The 20,739-nt window shown below is 45.2% G+C and overlaps 1 long non-coding RNA gene across 1 annotated transcript in view; it reads left to right on the forward strand.

Annotated features, from left to right (window-relative positions):
- The window catches only part of LOC115094138, a 32,313-nt gene that overhangs the window by 9,473 nt on the left and 2,101 nt on the right, over window positions 1-20,739 (forward strand). Inside the window, exon 2 of the long non-coding RNA XR_003857501.1 lies at window positions 18,649-18,758. This is a non-coding gene — a long non-coding RNA (uncharacterized LOC115094138). The remainder of the gene's footprint in view (window positions 1-18,648; window positions 18,759-20,739) is intronic.

A 20,739-nucleotide genomic window follows, 5' to 3' on the forward strand; every position in this document is an offset into this window, starting at 1 on the left:
GGAGTACCTTATTTCATGGAAAAATTATGGACCAGAGGAGAATTTCAGGGTGCCAGCTAAGAACATCTCTGCCTCCCATCTCCTAAAAGAATTCCATCAACAATTTCCCTCCAAATTGAAGCCACAGACCTTAAGGAAGGGGCTTAGAATGGAAGTACAGTTAATTTTCGCAGCTTGCAGAGCTCACCTGTGAGCCACATCACTCACCTGGGCCTCACACCTGTTCAACCTTCGCCTTCCTCAGCGCTATGCCGCCTTGTCCCTTCGCAGCAGGATGCCACCAGCACTAGCATCTCACAGGGAACTCCTAGGTGGGTTTTGTGCTCACTTCTCGCCTCTTAAAGGCACCATAGTGGGAAAGTTCCAGCGGAGCCGCCTGATGACATCATCCCCGATGTCCTATATAGGGATGGCTTGGATATCACATCTTTGCTTCAGCAATGGGTAGACTTCACTCTCTGAAGTGTGATTTGCTGCTTTCCTGAGGCTGCCTTGTCTCTCCAACCTGTTTCTGCCTTGCAGGGCTGGTGCATCTATTAAGTAGATCTAGGTGGTTGCCTAGGGCAGCAGCAGTGGATAGGGAGCCATTTTCAAAAAGAAAGATTGGCAGCAGTCAGGGAGTAAGCACCAGAGAGAGAGAGGGAAATGGAGCATGTATGAGGGTGATGATAACTCTATATATCTCTACCACTGGGGCACATTCAACTCAGAGTGGGTTTGGGGGGGGGGGGGGGGGGGGAGGGCGGTGTTACATTGGTCTGCCTAGGGTGCTACAGACCCTTGCACTGGCCCTGCTGCCTCATCTCTTCAGCCTGCTCCTGACTCGTCTTTCCAGCCCAACCTGCCTCATTCTCTTCACCTAGCTTGTTTGTATTCTCTCCTCTTGGACTGACCATTGGTATTGATCTTAGCCTGGGCTTTCTTTTTTCTTGCCTGGCACCTGCCACTGACCTTGGCCTGGACTCCCATTACTTCTATCAACCATCTGCCTCTGATCTCAGCCTTGGACTAGATCTACTCTTCTGCCTACTTCCCAGAGACTGCCACCTAAGATCTGCTGGCCCCAGGAACCCAAAGGCTCAATCTGAAGGGAAAGGGACTGGTATAGGCGAAGGTCCTGTCCAGTCTCTGCACCTATCCATTCTGCCACTTGGTGGTGTGGACCTAGAGGGTCCTCCCTGTAGGTTGAACTAACCTCACCCTAGCACAATGGTCCACAATCCTAACATTCTCTCACTCCTCAAGTTACTGTGACTGGGACTGACATTTCAATAAAGATTTGGCATTTTGGAATTATTGAACTTTTCCTGTTTACATTGTTTTTTCTGGTTTGTTTTACATGGACCTTTGCAATTGATTTTGCTACACATCTGTTGGATGTGTAGATATTCAAAAGCCATTTAGATGCATAACCTAAAGTTATCTATCTAAAGCCAAGCTTTGGTATATTCAGCCTTTTACCTGGCTAGATTTTAGGTGGATAAGTCATTTTCTGGCTAAAATCCAGCCAGATAAAAAAGAGGCATTCTGGGGGCATAACAGGGAGGAACTTATCCAGCTAACATTAGAACTGCTATTGAGCAGGTCTAAAGTTATCCAGATATCTTATCCGGCTAACTTTAAACTTATCCCGGTATATTCAGTGGCACAGCCACACACCTGAATACCTCAGGTAAGTTAGCTGGATAAGTTTTATCCGGCTAACTTACTTAGTCAGCTATGTGTAAATATTGACCTCTGTATGTCTATTTCCCCTCCTCCATCCTGACTTTCCCGAGACTCCTGAGAGTGATTGACATTTACCTGGGGTTGTAGTCTGGATAGCTCCAGGACCTGTAATGAGAGAAAATGTTAGGGGGAGTGTTGTCTTGTTCTGAATTCTTGAATATCACAGCCAAATAATCTCTTCCTGTGACTGCCCCTCTCTGTTGCTTCAACAGTTTCTGTACTTTTGTATTGCACCTGCTTTTTACCAGCATATTCTTCTTTCACTCCTCAAGTTACTGTGAGGAAGACATTCAAAAGTCATTTAGACGGATAACCTAAAGTCATCCATATAAATGGCAACTTTTGTTATATTCAGCCTTTTTATCTTTCTAGATTTTAGCCGGATAAGTCATTATCTGGCAAAAATCTAGCTAGATAAGAAAGAAGCAATTTAGGGTGTAAAAGAGAGAATCTACTTAATGCTATGACCATCGGTCGCAGATGGCTGCGACCGCGTCTACTCACGTCCTGTACTGTCCTGCTTCCCTCTCCAGGCCTGCTCACGGTGGGAGCCAGCCTCTACCGCCATGTATCTCATGGTCCCTCATGGCAGCCAGGATGCCACCGCCACATATGCCGACTCTGGGCCTTCTTAGGCATGCGCGCGCGCCACCGTGCCCTCTTTTGAAGTTGCTACGGCGGGAACCTCAGGGGTGTCCCTGATTGATGACATCATCGGATCTGGATTCTTAAGCACCGCCTTCGCCCCCTGCTAGCTGACTTGGCAACGAGTTCCATCGCTACTCTACTAGCTCCTGTCTCCTCGGACTTGTTCTGGCTGTCTTGGACCTTTCTTGGCCTCTGGACCCTGGCTCAGGTACCCACTCCTCGGGGGCCTGTGTGTGCTTTCTCCGGAGACTTGGTCTCCTGGCTTCCCCCGCTCCTCGAGCTAGCCCTGCGCCTTTCAGGAACTCTACCCGCCGGCTCCCCACTCCTTGGGGTTACCGCTGAGACGCCTTCGCCACTTGGGAGACCTATCTCTATGCTTCCCCGCTCCTCGGGGCAGTGCCTACATTCTACTCCAGAGACTGTGCTTCCCCGCTCCTCAGGGCCGTGCCTACGTCCTACTCCAGAGACTGCCTGTGCTTCCCCACTCCTCAGGGCCGTGCCTACGTACTACTCCAGAGACTGCCTGTGCTTCCCCGCTCCTCAGGGCCGTGCCTACGTCCTACTCCAGAGACTGCCTGTGCTTCCCCACTCCTCAGGGCAGTGCCTACGTCCTACTCCAGAGACTGCCTGTGCTTCCATGCTCCTCAGGGCAGTGCCTACGTTTCACTCCACAGACTGTGTTTCCCTGCTCCTCGAGGCAGCACCTACATTCAACGCTGGTGATTACCTGTACTTCCCCGCTTCTTGGGGATATCTATATCATCACTTGGAGACCAGACTTGGGCTTCCCCGCTCCATGGGGTAGCCTATGTCATCACATCAGTACCTCCCTTGCTATGCAGCTCCGCTTCCCGGGGTTGCCTCAGCTGTCTACCTCTGGTGCTCCTTGCCTCATGCTTCCCGCTCCTCAGGCCTGTCTAGCACCACCATCTTGGAGGTCTCCACCCAGGTACTGCTCTCCAGCCTACTGGCTTCCTGTGGGGTCCCTCCTTGCTGTGTCTCTCACACCGCTTCTCGGGACATTCGCACAGATTCTCTCCCAGAGCTCCTGCTGTACCAGACCTCACTTCCCGGCAGTGTGGACCTCTGGGGCTCCTCCCCACAGGTAGTAACAACTCCCACCTCGGGCCAAGGGCCCACGAAACCCACAAATCATAACAATTATCCAGCTAACTTAACTAGATAAGTTAAAATATTCAGACTTATCTGGCTAAGATATCTGGCTAACATTAAACATCTGTTATCCAGCTAGCTTACTTAGCTGGCTTTGTCTAAATATTGATCACTGTATGTTAATTTCCCTCCACCATCTTGACCTTCCTGGGACTCTTGTAAGTGGTTGGCAGTTACCTGGGATTGTGCTTTGGGTAGCTCCAGGACCTGTAATGAGACAAAATGTAAGGAGGAGTGTTGTCTTGTGCTGGATTCCTAAAGATCACAGTATAGTTGCCAACTGCCTCCAGATTCACCCACCTGTGTTGATCCAGTCCTGGGTTTACCCCATTACATGCAGGGACTTATAGTCTTGCTTTTCTTAGGGATTGTACAAGGGAAATCAGAACGACAATTACCTTCAACGAATGGGTAAACCCAGGACTGAATCAATCCTGACAGGCCAATCTGTAGCCATTGCAGCCCTGCATTACAGACAAATCATCATCAACTATCTTCATCATCTATAGCCATTATCCTCAGTCATCATCATACATGATATTCTACACATAATTCTTTATCATCATCATCCTTGTCTGTTTTCATCTACCATGATCATCTATCAATTAGCATCATCATAACTATCATCAGTTCTCTTCATCATTATTAGGGGTGTGCATTCGTTTGCAACCTATTGGTAATCTTGGGGGACCCTCCTGATCCCCACAAGGCTTGCCAAAAGTCCCTGGTGGTCCAGCGGGGGTCTGGGAGCGACCTCCTGCACTCGGGCCGTCGGCTGCCGGTATTCAAAATGGCACTGATAGCCTTTGCCCTTACTATGTCACAGGGGCTACCGGTACCATGGGTCAGCCCCTGTCACATGGTAGGAGCACAAGATGGTGCCAGCCGTCCATTGCTCCTACCATGTGACAGGGGCCGACCCATGGCACTGGTAGCCCCTGTGACATAGTAAGGTCAAAGGCTATCAGCGCCATTTTGAATACTGGCAGCCGACGGTGTGAGTGCAGGAGATGGCTCCCGGACCCTCCGCTGAACCACCAGGGAGTTTTGGTAAGTCTGGGGGGGGGGTCAGGAGGGGGGGGTTGTAGTTAATTAAATTTTAGCCAGAGAACAAATAAGAATGAACGCATGAACGTATCGGGGGCCAACCTTGCCGAATGAAACGTATCTGCCGCCCCATGAATACAAATACCGAATGCAATGTATGGGGTCCCTCTGCACATCCCTAATCATTATCATGTTGCTAAACCTAGAATGATGAAGGCAATGGTTTCAAATGATTGAGAACCTTGACTTTATAAAGTGAAGCTACAGTGCTTGGAAGCTTTTTTGTTCTCTTGGCACTGCAACCTTGAAAACATACCAATTGACCCAAATGACTCCTGATTCCATTGTCTCTCTCCTCTTCATTAATTAAAAAATACCAATGGACAAAACAGTTAGGCAACTTGTACACAAAAACTGATGCAGATTAGTTGTTTTTGCCAAGCTTTGGTGTATTCTAGAGATGTGAATCGTGTCCTCGATCGTCTTAACGATCGATTTCGGCTGGGAGGGGGAGGGAATCGTATTGTTGCCGTTTGGGTGTTTAAAGTATCGTGAAAATCGTGAAAATCGTGAGCCGGCACACTAAAACCCCCTAAAACCCACCCCCGACCCTTTAAATTAAATCCCCCACCCTTCCGAACCCCCCCCCCAAATGCCTTAAATTACCTGGGGGTCCAGCGGCGGTCCGGAACGGCAGCGGTCCGGAACGGCCTCCTGCAATTGAATAGTGTTGTCTTCAGCTGGCGCCATTTTTCAAAATGGCGGCGCAAAATGGCGGCGGCCATAGACCAACACGATTTGACTGCAGGAGGTCGTTCCGGACCCCCGCTGGACTTTTGGCAAGTCTTGTGGGGGTCAGGAGGCCCCCCCAAGCTGGCCAAAAGTCCCTGGGGGTCCAGTGGGGGTCCGGAAAATGATCTCCTGCCGTGAATCGTTTTCTGTACGGAAAATGGCACCGGCCATACGCGTACGGAAAACGATTCACGGCAGGAGATCATTTTCCGGACCCCCGCTGGACCCCCAGGGACTTTTGGCCAGCTTGGGGGGGCCTCCTGACCCCCACAAGACTTGCCAAAAGTCCAGCGGGGGTCCGGAACGACCTCCTGCAGTCGAATCGTGTTGGTCTATGGCCGCCGCCATTTTGCGCCGCCATTTTGAAAAATGGCGCCGGCTGAAGACAACACTATTCAATTGCAGGAGGCCGTTCCGGACCGCTGCCGTTCCGGACCGCCGCTGGACCCCCAGGTAATTTAAGGCATTTGGGGGGGGGGGTTCGGGAGGGTGGGGGATTTAATTTAAAGGGTCGGGGGTGGGTTTTAGGGGGTTTAGTGTGCCGGTTTTCCTGCCCTCCCCCTTCCCCCGATTTACGATTTTTTGATGATAAATCGGGGGAATTGGTATTGTATCGTGGCCCTAACGATTTTTGACGATTTAAAATATATCGGACGATATTTTAAATCGTCAAAAAACGATTCACATCCCTAGTGTATTCAGCCTATTACCTGGCTAGATTTTAGGTGGATAAGTCATTTTCTGGCTAACATCCAGCCAGATAAAAAAGAGGCATTCTGGGGGCATAACAGGGACTAGCAATTTATCTGTTAACATTAGAACTGATATTGAGCAGGTCCAAAGTTATCCGCACAACTGAATATCCCGGGTAAGTTAGCCGGATAATTCTTATCCGGCTAACTTACTTAGCCAGTTATGTGTAAATATTGACCTCTGTATGTCTAATTCCCCTCCTCCATCCTGAATCTCTCCTGTGAGTGATTGACATTTACCTGGGGTTGTAGTCTGGATAGCTCCAGGACCTGTAATGAGAGAGAATGTTAGGGGGAGTGTTGTCTTGTTCCGAATTCTTGAATATCATAGCCAAATCATCTATTCCTTGCCTGTCCCTCACTGTTGCCTCAACAGTTTCTGTGCTTGTGTAGTGCACCTGCTTTTCTCCAGCACATTCTTATTTCACTCCTTAAGTTACTGTGAGGTAGACATTCAAAAGTCATTTAGATGGATAATCTAAAGTTATCCATCTAAATGGCAAGTTTTGATATATTCAGTCTCTTATCTTTCTAGATTTTAGCTGGATACATCATTATCTGGCTAAAATCTAGCTGGTAAGAACATAAGAACATAAAAATTTCCATGCTGGGTCAGACCAAGGGTCCATCAAGCCCAGCATCCTGTTTCCAACAGAGGCCAAACCAGGCCACAAGAACCTGGCAATTACCCAAACACTAAGAAGATCCCATGCTACTGATGCAGTTAATAGCAGTGGTTATTCCCTAAGTAAACTTGATTAATAGCCGTTAATGGACTTCTCTTCCAAGAAATTATCCAAACCTTTTTTGAACCCAGCTACACTAACTGCACTAACCACATCCTCTGGCAACAAATTCCAGAGCTTTATTGTGTGTTGAGTGAAAAAAATTTTCTCCGATTAGTCTTAAATATGCTACTTGCTAACTTCATGGAATGCCCCTTAGTCCTTCTATTATTCGAAAGTATAAATAACCGATTCACATCTACTCGTTCAAAACCTCTCATGATCTTAAAGACCTCTGTCATATCCCCCTCAGCCGTCTCTTCTCCAAGCTGAACAGCACTAACCTCTTCAGCCTTTCCTCATAGGGGAGCTGTTCCATCCCCTTTATCATTTTGGTTGCCCTTCTCTGTACCTTCTCCATCGCAACTATATCTTTTTTGAGATGCGGGGACCAGAATTGTACACAGTATTCAAGGTGCGATCTCACCATGGAGCGATATAAAGGCATTATGACATTTTCTGTTTTATTAACCATTCCCTTCCTAATAATTCCTAACATTCTGTTTGCTTTTTTAACTGCTGCAGCAAACTGAGCCGACGATTTTAAAGTATTATCCACTATGATGTCTAGATCTTTTTCCTGGGTAGTAGCTCCTAATATGGAACCTAACATCGTGTAACAACAGCAAAGGTTATTTTTCCCTATATGCAACACCTTGCACTTTTCCACATTAAAATTCATCTGCCATTTGGATGCCCAATCTTCCAGTCTTGCAAGCTCCTCCTGTAATGTATCACAATCCGCTTCTGATTTAACTACTCTGAATAATTTTGTATCATCCGCAAATTTGATAACCTCAATCGTCGTATTCCTTTCCAGATCATTTATATATATATTGAAAAGCACCGGTCCAAGTACAGATCCCTGAGGCACTCCACTGTTTACCCTTTTCCACTGAGAAAATTGACCGAGAAGCAATCTAGGGTATAACAGAGAGAAGCTACTTATCTTAACTGGATAATTAAGATATTCAAACTTATCTGGCTAAGTTATCCAGCTAACTAGAGATGTGAATCGGAACTGGTATCGGTTCGGATTCCGGTTCCGATTCACATCGTGAAATTTTTATCTTGCAGTCCGATCGGGTTTTTTTTTATCGGCTGCACCCGAGCCAATAACCAAAAAATACAGCCGACTCTTTAAAATGAGTTTGTTAGTATCCCCCCACCCTCCGGACCCCCCCCCCCCAAATTGTTAAATACCTGGTGGTCCAGCTGGGGTCCCGGGAGCATTCTCCCGCGCTCGGGCCATCGGCTGCCAGTAAACAAAATGGCGCTGATGGCCCTTTGCCCTTAGCATGTGACAAGGTATCCGTGCCATTGGCCGGTCCCTGTCACATGGTAGGAGCAATGGACGGCTGGCGCCATCTTTCAAAATGGCGCGGGCCATCCAGTGCACCTACCATGTGACAGGGGCCGACTAATGGCACCGATAGCCCCTGTCACATGGTAAGAGCAAAGGGCCATCGGCACCATTTTGATTAGTGGCAGCCGACAGCCCGAGCATGGGAGAATGCTCCCGGGACCCCCGCTGAACCACCAGGTATTTAAAAATTTGGGGGGGGGGGGGGGGGTTCGGAGGGTGGGGGGATACTAACAAACTCATTTTAAAGGGTCAGGTTGTGTTTTTAGGTTGTGTCCTTTCTTCCCGCCCCCCCCCCCCCAATAACGATAAGAAAACTCACTAAATTAATCTTGGGGTTTCCTATCGCTATCGAGGACCCCCCGATATCTGACGATATTGAAAATATCAGACGATATTTTCAATCGTCAGATGAACGATTCACATTCCTACAGCTAACTTTAGATCTACTGTTGAGCAGGTCTAAGGTTAGTGAGTTATATTAACCAGCTAACTTTATACATCTGTGTATATTCAGCAGCATGGCTGCACCACTGAATATCCTGGCTAAGTTAGCCAGATAAGCCTTATCAGGCGAACTTACTTAGCCGGCAATGTCTAAATATTGACCTTTGTATGGATATTTCCCCTCCACCATCCTGTCTTTCCTGGAACTCCTGTGAGTGATTGACAGTTACCTGGGATTGTGCTTTGGGTAGCTCCAGGACCTGTAATGAGAGAGAATGGTAGAGGGAGTTTTGGCTTGTGCTGGATTCCTAAACATTATGGTACAGTTGCCAATTAGCTCCAGATTCACCCACCATTGTTGATGCAGTCCTGAGTTTACTCCATTGCATGCAGGGAGTTATAGTCTTGCTTTTCTTAGGGATTGTACAAGGGAAATGAGAACTACAATTACCTTCATGTAATGGGTAAACCCAGGACTGAATCAACCCTGGCAGACCAATGTGTAGCCATTGGCAGCCCTGCTTTTCAGACAAATCTCCATCAACTATCTTCATCTATAACCATCATCCTCAGACATCATTATACATGATCTTCTACACATAATTCATTACCATCATCATCCTTGTCTGTCGTCATGTACCATAATCATCTATCAATTAGCATCATCATAACTATCATCAGTTGTCTTCATCATTATCATGTTGCTGACCTTAGAATGATGAAGGCAATGGCTTCAAAAGATTTAGAACCTTGACTTTATAATGTCAAGCTATAGTGTTTGGAAGCTTTTTTGATCTCTTGTCACTGCAACCTCGGTAATATACGAAATGACCCAAGTGACTTCTGATTCCATTGTCTCTCTCCTCTTCATTAATTAAAAAATATCAATGGTGAAAATGATTAGGCAACTTGTTCAGAAGACCTGTTGCAGATTAATTGTTTTTGCCAGTCTTCCCCCCTCTTTACATCTCGTTCTGAAGGTATTTCAAAAAAGTTCCCTATTAGAGATTTCTTAGGAAATTAAAATGTCATCCGATTCTAGACAATGTCCTGTTGTACCATAATAACATAGTAAATGATAGCAGATAAAGATCAAAAAGGCCCATCTAGTCTGCCCAGCAATGATTTTATGCACATTTATCAAAAGTAGATCAAATTCCCACATGAAACCCATCCTGCAGTCTTATGGGTTTCAACTTCTGCACTATGCAGATTTCCTCAGGAAGCACAATGCATTCATATCGCCCAGGGCTTTCATTACTATTTTTTTACCACTAGGAATCCTATGTGTTTATCCCATCTTTTTTTGGAGTCTGTCATTATCCTTGACATCACCGCCTTTGGGAGGGCATTCCAGACATCCACCACCCTGTCTGTGAAAAATACCTCCAGGGGCACATTCAACTTTAAATTCCAAGATTTGGTGTATTCGGCCTATTACCTGGCTAGATTTTAGGTGGATAAGTCATTTTCTGGCTAAAATCCAGCTAGATATAAAAGAGGCATTCTGGGGGCATAACAGGGAAGAGCTACTTATCCAGCTAACATTAGAACTGCTATTGAGCAGGTCTAAAGTTATCCAGTTAACTTATCCAGCTAACTTTAAACTTATCCTGGTATATTCAGCGTCACAGCCGCACCACTGAATACCCCAGGTAAGTTAGCCGGGTAAGTTTTATCCGGCTAACTTACTTAGTCAGCTATGTGTAAATATTGACCTCTGTATGTCTATTTCCCCTCCTCCATCCTTACTTTCCCAAGACTCCTGTGAGTGATTGACATTTACCTGGGGTTGTAGACTGGGTAGCTCCAGGACCTGTAATGAGAGAGAATGTTAGGGGGAGTGTTGTCTTGTTCCGAATTCTTGAATATCACAGCCAAATCATCTCTCCCCTGCCTTCCCTCACTGTTGCCTCAACAGTTTCTGTGCTTGTGTAGTGCACCTGCTTTTCTCCAGCATATTCTTCTTTCACTCCTCAAGTTACTGTGAGGTAGACATTCAAAAGTCATTTAGACGGATAATCTAAAGTTATCCATCTAAGTAGCAAGTTTTGGTATATTCAGTCTCTTATCTTTCTAGATTTTTGCTAGATATTTCATTATTCGGCTAAAATCTAGCTGGATAAGAAAGAAGCAATCCAGTGTATAACAGAGGGAAACTACTTATCTTAACTGGATAATTAAGATATTCAAACTTATCTGGCTATGGTATCCAGCTAACTTTAGATCTACTGTTGAGCAAGTCTAAAGTTAGCGAGTTATATTAACCAGCTAACTTAAAACATCTGTGTATATTCAGCGGCATGGCTGCATTAGTGAATATCCTGGCTAATTGAGCTGGATAATCTTATTCGGCTAACTTACTTAGTTACTATGTCTAAATATTGACCTCTGTATGTTTATTTCCTCTGCACCATCCCTACTTTTCTAGGACTCCTGTGAGTGATTGACAGTTACCTGGGGTTGTGCTCTGGGTAGCTCCAGGACCTGTAATGAGAGAGAATGGTAGAGGGAGTTTTGTCTTGTGCTGGATTCCTAAACATCACAGTATAATTGCCAACTGGCTCCAGATTCACCCACCAGTGTTGATCCAGTCCTGGGTTTACCCCATTGCATGCAGGGACTTATAGTCTTGCTTTTTTTAGGGATTGTACAAAGGAGATGAGAACTGCAATTACCTTCAACGAATGGGTAAACCCAGGACTGAATCAAACCTGGCAGGCCAATCTGTAGCCATTGGCAGCCCTGCATTACAGACAAATCATCATCATCTATCTTCATCATCTATAACCATCATCCTCAGTCATCATTATACATCACCTCCTATACATAATTCATTAGCATCATCGTCTGTAGTCATCTACCATGATCATCTATCACAGTGGTTCTCACTAGGTGTGTTGGGACACACACTAGTGTGTCGCAGATCCAGCAGAAGGCTGCTCTTTCCTCATCAGTCTGGACAGGAGTTGGCTGATTTCTCCTTTCCTGGGTATGACAGGAAGCTGCTCTTGCTTCCTTATCCTCTTCCTGGCCCATTGGGAGGTTATTCTCTTTTCTTTCACCCAGATCAGAGCGAGATATCACCAACTCCTGTTCATCTGTGCCCGGCAGGACACCAACCTTATCTTCCTCTGCCTTGTCTGGCAGTGAGGCTGCTGATGCTCTCTTCACCCCATGGGGCCTGGACATGAAAGCAGGAGAATGAGGGAGAGAGGTGCATGCTCTGTAGATCTACTGCCGACTTCTGCTGCTGCTGTCTCTTCTTCTTCCTTTCCTCAATGTTTCTTGCCCTCATCTGCTGCTGGTAATGTGGGAGAGAGACTCTGGATTGGAATAAAAGCTTTTATGCTGGCTGGGGGGCCAGGAGAAGGGGGAAATGTGCTTGGCAGAAGGCCTTGGGAGATAGGGAGTCAGGAGTCTGCTTGGTAGGAAGAAGTGGGGGAAAGGAGGCTGGGTTGCTTGGTAGGGAGAGGTGGAGGAAGGAGATGCTGGGCGCTGCTGGGCAGGGAGGAGAGATGGAAGGAGGGAGAGATGGAGGTGTGGGGCCTGCTGGGTTGGGGGTTCGAAATGGGAACGTTAATGGCTTGGTTCAAAGTTCAGTTTGTATACAACCTTCCCCCCCAAAAAGTGTGACTTTGAAATGCAAGATGGCAGCTGGGCAGTGAGAGTAGGAAGGCTCCGAAAACTTGAAGGTACATCTCGGCCGGGCGCAACTCTCAAGCCTTTCACTTTTAATGTTCTTGCTTTTTTCCACCCCTTCCTCCACTCTTGGCAGCTGGAGACTGAGTCCCAGTTTTATGTTTCCTGGCGTTTCCATTCTGAGTTGTGGGGCTGACGAGAGAGGCACCGGAAATCCCGAGCCAACGTCGGTGCTGCGCCATCTTGCTATTCCCGGCCTTTCTCTGCTCAGCTGTTTGGGATTTGTGTGAACGGTGCTTCAGAAACCGCTTTGCTGCACGTGCGGCTCTCCCTAGCCGTGGTGGCAGAAGTTTGAAGCGGCAAAAAGTGCCCCTTCAAAACATCTCTACCTCAGCCCCTGCTTCACCCTGCCTTCAGAGACTGGCGCCCGGCAGCAGGAGATGAGGGGATAAATGAGACTCCTTCTGCCTGGGGTTAGTGATGTTTGTTACCGCTGAGCAGATCAGGCAGGGATAAACCAAAACCCTGCCTGATCCACTCAATGGCAACACACATCCTTAACCCCGGGCAGCAGGAGTTGCATTTATCCCGACGTCATCTCCTGTTCCCGCAGGGCCAGTCTTACAGCTTTTACTGTGAGACTGGCCCTTGGCAGCAGGAGATCACGTTGGAGTAAAGTTGACTCCTGCTGCCGCCCACCCCACAACTGGACATGTGTGTGTGTGTGTGGGTAGCTGCGTGTGTGTGTGTGTGTGTGTGGGTGGGTGACTGCCTGCCTGTCTGTGGATGGAGGGGGTGAGAGCCTGTGTGTGGGTGTGTATGTGTATCTGCTTGGGTGTGGGTGGATGAATGAATGGGTGCCTTCCTGGGGTCAGTCTGTGTGAGAATGGGTGCCTGTGTGTGTGTGTGTGTGTGTGTGTGTGTGTGTGTGTGTGTGTGAAAAAAATGAATTGATGCCTGCCTGGGGTCTGTGTATGTGAGTATGAATGTGTGCATGCCTGGGGGGTGGGGGGGGGGGAGCGGTGTGAGAATGAATGGGAGCTTGCCTAGGTGCGTGTGTGTATGAGAGAATCTGGGGGAGTAAGAGCTTGTGTGAAGGGTTGGGGGAGAGAGAGGGGGTGGGGTGGGGGTAGGGGGTGCCATCTCGTCCTTCTCCTCAGGCAGCAGATTGCCTTGAGCTGCCCCTGCTCTTGAACAGAGCACTCTCAATTGTGTCTGGGCTGTCATAGTATTGTTCAAGTCTTTGCCACATCATGGTCAGGCCCACTGAGGGATTATGTATGTGGACTGACCTTAGCCTCTTTACGTGTTCTGAGGATTCATTTCTCCACCATTTCATCAGTAGGTTGAGCCCTGTATTGATGAACTCACAATAAGTCATGTATTTAGCAAAATTAGATATGCCTGTGGCCTCCGTCTATGCATGATGAAATACTTGTGGGATACTCTTGAAGGTTATATATGATAGGATTCGCCTGCTACCCAGCCTTATCCTACCTTCATGATACCTTCCCACCAGCAGAGGCCCTCAGTGCACCTCATCACTAGTCTTGTCAAGCTCCTCCTCACTGCCCTTGCCACGCCCAGACCTCAGCCCTATGTAAACCAGTCTTGCCAGTTTCTCCTTGTCTTCTCATGATGTCATTTCTCGCTCTGTGACCTGACCCTTGTTCTTACCTTGTGGCCTATGGGCCTTCTAGCCTTGTTCCTTGCTTGCCTTATAGCCTTCAGGCCTTCTTGCCTAACCTTGTAGCCTTCAGGTTCTAGTCTCTTGCCTTGCCTTGAGGCCCTAGGACCTATCTTGCCTTGGTCCCTGTATTGAGGCCTCTGTCTTATTCTCTCTTGTACCCTACCTTGGGGCTTTTGGGCCTATTCTGTATGTTTCAAGACTTGCTGCCTTGCTGCCTTCGGGCTTCTTTGTTTCCCTTGTCTGCCTTGCCTAAGCCCTGCCCTTGTCTGCTTTGTTGGTTGTCCTGTCTGTTCTAGTAACCAGTCCTTCCTGTTCCAGTGTCCTGTCCTTGCTTTGTCTTGTTTAGTTCCAGGTCCTGCTTAGTATCCAGCCTTGCCTTGTCCTGTCAGCCAGTCTGCCTTGTCCAACATGCCCAGCCTTGTCCAGCCTGCCTTGTTCAAGCCTTGTCTCCAGCCTGCCTTGTCCAAGCCTTGCCTGTGTGGTCTCACCACTATGATGTACTGCCGCCGCAGAAACCTACTGGCCCCCAGAACCCAAGGGCTCAACCTGCAGGGAGGAGGCTGGCTAGGCGAAAGGCCGTTCTTTGTCTTGTCCTGAGTTCTGTCTTATAGACCCATGCTGCTCCTCAAGTGGGTTTCCTAGATTCTGGGGCCCACAACAATATGTCTTTGTTCATCACCTAGCTTTGTTCTTCACCAATTTTGAATATTAAACTAGGGCAAGGTTGGTCAGGTGCAGTCTAGTCATGTGAAGGGTGTGTGTGAGGTACCTTAGTGGAGACAAGGTTGCAGCCATATCATGACCCCAATTCATGTGGGATAATTGAGTGTGGGTAGGAAGTAGTTGCATATCTAGGTAGATGTAACGGTATCTGGAGCCAGTGGTAGTACATCCATGATAGGGCATGCGTTGAGCTGGTCCCTGTTAGGGGAAACATTTATTTCATGAGCAGACTGTATTGCCTCAACATCTGATACCTCCTCATCGTATTGGGAGGACAAGCTGGAATATCTAACAAAATGACTTAGTACATCATCTCTGGTATGCTGAGCTACATCCTCTGATGCAATTTGACTAATCTAGGTTCTCTCCAACATCCTGTTTGTAGCCGTTTCAGGGATCTCAGCCTGAACCTTAGCTGCAGCTGCTTTCTTTTCTTCTTGTAATACTTCCAGGCTGGCTTCTAACTCGTCTTTCTTGCATGTAGCAATTGTGGCAGCAGTGGCTCCTGCTCTTCCAAATCTAATTTAAAGAATTTACTAGAACCAGATGACTTTAAATTAGTAGTTCAAGCATCAATATTGCCAACCTTGGATTATTACAACACGATTTATATTGAGCTTCCAGACTCAGCATTAAAGCCCCTTCAACTACTTCTCAATTCAACAGCTTGGTTGGTCAGGATAAAAAGCATACTGACCACATTACATCAACCCTTCATCATCTTCAATGGCTACCTGTTCGCTTTAGGGTTCAGTCAAAGATATTGTTTCTCATTCACAAAAATATCTGTATCTCCTCTCTGCCCTGGATCAATTTTCTGTTACAAATATACCAGCCTACTAGAAAACTAAGATCTCAAGACAGGAGCCTTCTTGAAGTGCCTACAATACGAGTAGCGAGACTTTCGGTAACGAGAGATTAGGCTTTTTTGGTGGCTGTGCCTGCTATGTGGAATACTATACCCACAGCTTTGAGAGTAATGGAGTGCACTAAGACTTTTAAAATAGTATTAAGATAATTTTTAATGAGGTAAGCATTTGTAAAAACTTATGTTTCGAACTTGAAGATCTCAGCTCCAAAGATTAACTTTGGGTATTGATTGTTTTGTATTCTGTCTGTTAGGTTATTTTATGTTGTATTTAACTGTAATTTTATTATGTATGTTTATCTTGTAAATTCAGGGCTTGTGCGTGAGCGATTAAGAAATTTTAATAAATGCAAATATAAATATTTTCTTGTGTGCAGCAGCAGCGGCAGCAGCAACCTGCTCCTCCTCCTCCACTTTAGCTCCTTGTAGTTTTATGCTACCTCTTTCTTGATATAAGATGCTTGTACCTGTGCCACTTCAGCGCATACTCTGGCTGCGCTTGTTGGATAGATTTGAGTATGCTGATTTTGAGGATTTTGTTGTGTATCTAGAGGATCTGGAGCAGTGATGCAGTTTCTTTTCAACATTCAACTTCCACTATAATCACTCTGACCAGTCATGTCCCTGATCAATAGTTTGCTGAAGATCTTTCTGCTGCTAGCTCTTATCCAAATTAATCCATATTGGAAAAGTGAGATATTGTTGTGACAATAACTGATAGCTTCTGTAAGCAAACCTAAGCTGGCTCGTAGCTTGTATACTTGCTATGCTTATAATGTTACACATATCACTTTATGTTTTTTTCCAGGCTTTGTCCAATTTCTCAGGATTTTTTGTCTCTGACAATTTCATAGTTTTCTCTGGCCTTCTGTATGAGAGTCACAGTCCGCTTACATCTTCTACTTTCCTGAATTTGCTAATGTGGGATTTCAGCCTCTGCAGTTTCTGGAAACAGAGTAGTGATTTCTGTGGGCTTAGTTTCTGTCATGATGCACTGCTTATGGTTCTGTAGCACTGGTAACAACGTAAAGGTAATTATCTTGCAGCAGGGATGAAAGGTGACAGATGGCATTGCTTAAAATCCTGTTGTAGATCAGCTGGATACTTTCTGAGAAGTCACAGTAGTCAGTAAAAAAGTATGTCTGGAACTTGCACTACATTCCTGGATTTGACTGTATGTCTGAAGCATAGCCGTGAGGAAATGCCTGGCTGTAGAGACATAACTACATGAGCATACCTGGAAACTCTCTGGATTTGGCCAAGAGAATTTGGAATTCTGAACATTTGCCGGATCTCCGGGTCAACACCTAAACACTTGAGGTGCGGAGGAAGAAAGCAGGCCTTGAGCACTGTCGGTGGACCCCAACCCACCAGCAGCAAAGGCAAGAAGAGACCTATGCATGATCTGATCAGGAGCAGGAGGGAGCCCATTCAGCTGATGCTGCTTCTCCTGTACCAGCCCCGTGGTATTAAAAAATCAAGGGGCTAGCACTTCCTTTCTGTTGATCTTGTGATGTACCATGGGGCTAAAAGTGGCCCCTAAACCCTACACTACTACCTAAACCTCACCTCGAGTTACTAAGTGGGCCTCCTATAGTATCATAAATAGCTAACTACTGCAAGGGCCTTGTAGATAGTCAGTCTCTCTCTGTCTCAGGAAATAAGCACTTTGCAGGTAGGAAAATGCAATTATGTAGGTATTACCCTACCTATGTGAACTACTAAGATAACACACATTATGATAAATAGGCTATTACCATAAAACACACCCCTTTTTATATCGCATGTGATATTTACAGCTTTTTGATAAATCTAGGCCTAAGTTTGTACCTGAGGTAATGGAGGGTAAAGTGACTTGCCCAAGGTCACAAGGAGCATCAGTAGGACTTGAACTTTATGCAGAATAAAAGTATGAATAACAGCATTAGCAAAATAAATGGAAAAGCTGCTGTAGAAGCAGGATACTGTGAAAGCAGGACAACAATGAACAAACAGAAAAACACCTATAGAAACAGGACTTGATTTTCAAGTCCCTTTTGGACAGAGCCTTGCCGTGTAGGAAAGTGACAGTGGATTTCTCTGGATCCCTCTAACACACCTCATTAGTGTCCTATAAAGTAGTGCAAGCAGAGCTGAGGTATGTTTCAGAGATATTTTCTGAGAGATATTCATCTATGCTGTACAAATACAAAGAAGCAGCCTTGGGGAACAATAGAAGAAAAATGTTGTTTCTTTCGGAAATAAGAAGAGATTTGAGTTTTTGTGAAAATAAAGAAATTGCTAATTGGAAAAAGGCATACTGTTTTTGGCTGAATTTTGATGATAAGTACAGATCAGGTAGGTACTAAAATTGACCATGAACCTTACTGGCTAACAAGATACATGATTTGCAGCTAGTATTAAATATAGGTGATTTTCCATATTTATATCAGGACTCTGTCTCTCTGTCAGGAGCATAGTCTTGGCATCAGATTGTGTACCTGATATGAACACTTGTCATTGGGAATGCAATTTTCAAAAGCCATTTACCAAGGTAAATGATCTTTCCAAAAATTACCCACCCTTTACATGGTAAAAGTAGGCAAGGAGATAAAGAACTCACTTATTTTGAACTTACAGGAAAAGTAGGCAGACTTAGAGGCAAGGTTAGATTGGGCGAGGCAAAACTGCATGTAGTTTTGCATTTTCAAACTTACACACATGGGGTCAAGTTTCAAAAAGTTGACGTGCATAAAATTGGATGTTACACATGTAAGTCGCATTTATTTTCCAAAAGTCTGAAGTATACACGTGCTAGCAGTGTTACACATCAATATTAAAGGAAAAAAATGAGTGTGTGTGTGTGTGTGTGTGTTGGGGGGGGGGGGGGGTTTAGTCGTATTTGGTGTTTGTTAGCAGTATATGCACATACATTACCATATGTATGCACATGCTTTTACTCCTGCTAATTGAATTGCGGATCTGAAATTACATATATGTTTCGTTTGTAGTTTTTGAGTGGAGGTCTGGGTGAAGTGATGGAAGGTCTAAGTGAAGTGCTAGAAGTGTAGATGAACTGATGGAGGTGTCAGAGAACTGGCGATTAAAAGTACTTGCATAGGTAAGTATTAAGTGAAGTACATGCACACTTTATGAAATACCTGCCTCCATGCATAAACTGAGGGTTTTTCAATGCACATAATTTTACATGCAATAATTTTGCATTTAAAATGTATGCGTGTATATAAAAAAAAAATAGGTATAGAATATATGTGGCTTCCTGCATTAAAAAAACATGTTTGAACTGGAACATACACACATTCTTTCAGGACAGAGATATGCAGTATTTTATAAATTATGTGGTTCCTGCCACACAGTTTATAAAAATCTGCTAAAGCTTTACACTCACTGCCTTATGCAAGTATGTGCTGAACACACTTTTGAAAATTACCATCCCTGTTTTGCAGGTGAAACCCCTGTTAGGATACATAGAATCAAGCCAAGTGCTGAGGGGTTTTAATCTTTCCTCACACTGGTGAGTGGGTTCAAATAACTGGTCAAGTAGCTGAAGAAACGAACCAGGCTCAGTGGGAATGTATGGTCTCTTAATGAACAGGGAAACAGGAAAATAGTAAAACACTTCTGATTTTTCTTCTATGACTTTCCTGTCTCCATCAAGCGAACTCTGTATTGAGCTTTACTTTTCTTTATCAGGCTAGGGATCTCGAATCCACTGCCCTGGGATTCAATAACTCAAGGCCACGTGAGTTTGATGGCTCCAGCTGGCAAACAATTTATGTACATCTTCTAGGGAATCAGCAGTAAAATACGCAAAGAATAAAACAAGGGTCCCACAGCCAGAGAAAGAAAAATAACTCCAATTAGCAGGAGACAATTATAGTTCCATCAATTTTAGGCAAATAAAAAGACATCCAGTTTGTCATCCCAGATTACCCATAGATTACTCATGCGTAAGCACTAAATGTATCCAGTTGAAGATTATCCCGGAAAGGAAAAACTGCCCTTGCTGATGTCTGCGTCCATGCCTCCTCCTGTGGCAACTTGAGGGCAAACTAGGTATTAGTGTCTTGGCGTTGTACCTTGGCACTCCATCATACATGGCAAGACAATTAAGGCCAGATCTGGACTGGAAAAACAAGAAGGCCTGTAGGGAAAAGTAGCAGAACCTCAGAACAGGTCCTGTTCCTTTCAGTTCCAAATGCAGATTCTCCGCTCTTTTTAGACTCCTCCTCATTTTAGGAAAATTAGTGTTGCACACCTCCTCCAGAGGTTTTCACCACAGAGTGAAATGATTATTACTTAATAATATTGCAAAACCAACTACTCATAGAAGATAATGGTACAGATAAAGTAGTAGGAGTTACATATATATCTGACCATAGTACTGAAGGTCAAATTTTTGGGACCAGATTACACAGGAAAAAAGGATCTACATAAAAAGCAGGTGCAGATCTCTGTGGATACCTTCTCTAGGCAGTTTTCAAAGGGAAAGAACGTGTATCCTTTCCATTTGAGAACTGATGCCAAGTGCATGTGTGAGAGTGGTTTACCCTTCAGGCCTTGATTCTTGAGTTATCTTACTCTTTCCTCAGGTCCAGGAATAAGAGTTGCACCAGAGGCTGGAATCCTGAGCTCCTATCCTATGGCCCTATCTTTGGCCCTTTGCTAATATAAGTGGTTATTTAATTGTGTCAGTTTGGGTTTCTTTTAAAGGCACCAAGTAGTTGCATTCCATTCACACAGGCTGTATCTCCCTGATGAAATCTGAGATGAAGTTGGGTATACAAGATATTATTTATTTTAAAATATTTCTAAATTACCTTCCCTGAACTTTTTGGGTTGCCCAGGGCAGTATACAATAAAATCACTAAACCAACAATACAAATAAACAGAGCAACTAAGCAATACAAAAAAGCCAGACATTAATATCCATGTAAGGGCAAAAAACAAGAAAAAGTTGCAGATTCATTACTCAACCATTATTAATTATCTGATGAAAACATCCCAGCTTTGAGGTGTTTTCAAAAAGTCAAGTAATGTTGCTTTTCCTTAATTGAAAGATGAATTTCATTCCAAAGCGG

Source organism: Rhinatrema bivittatum, chromosome 6 (genome assembly GCF_901001135.1).
Source record: "Rhinatrema bivittatum chromosome 6, aRhiBiv1.1, whole genome shotgun sequence".
In the NCBI taxonomy this organism is placed as follows: Eukaryota; Metazoa; Chordata; class Amphibia; order Gymnophiona; family Rhinatrematidae; genus Rhinatrema; species Rhinatrema bivittatum.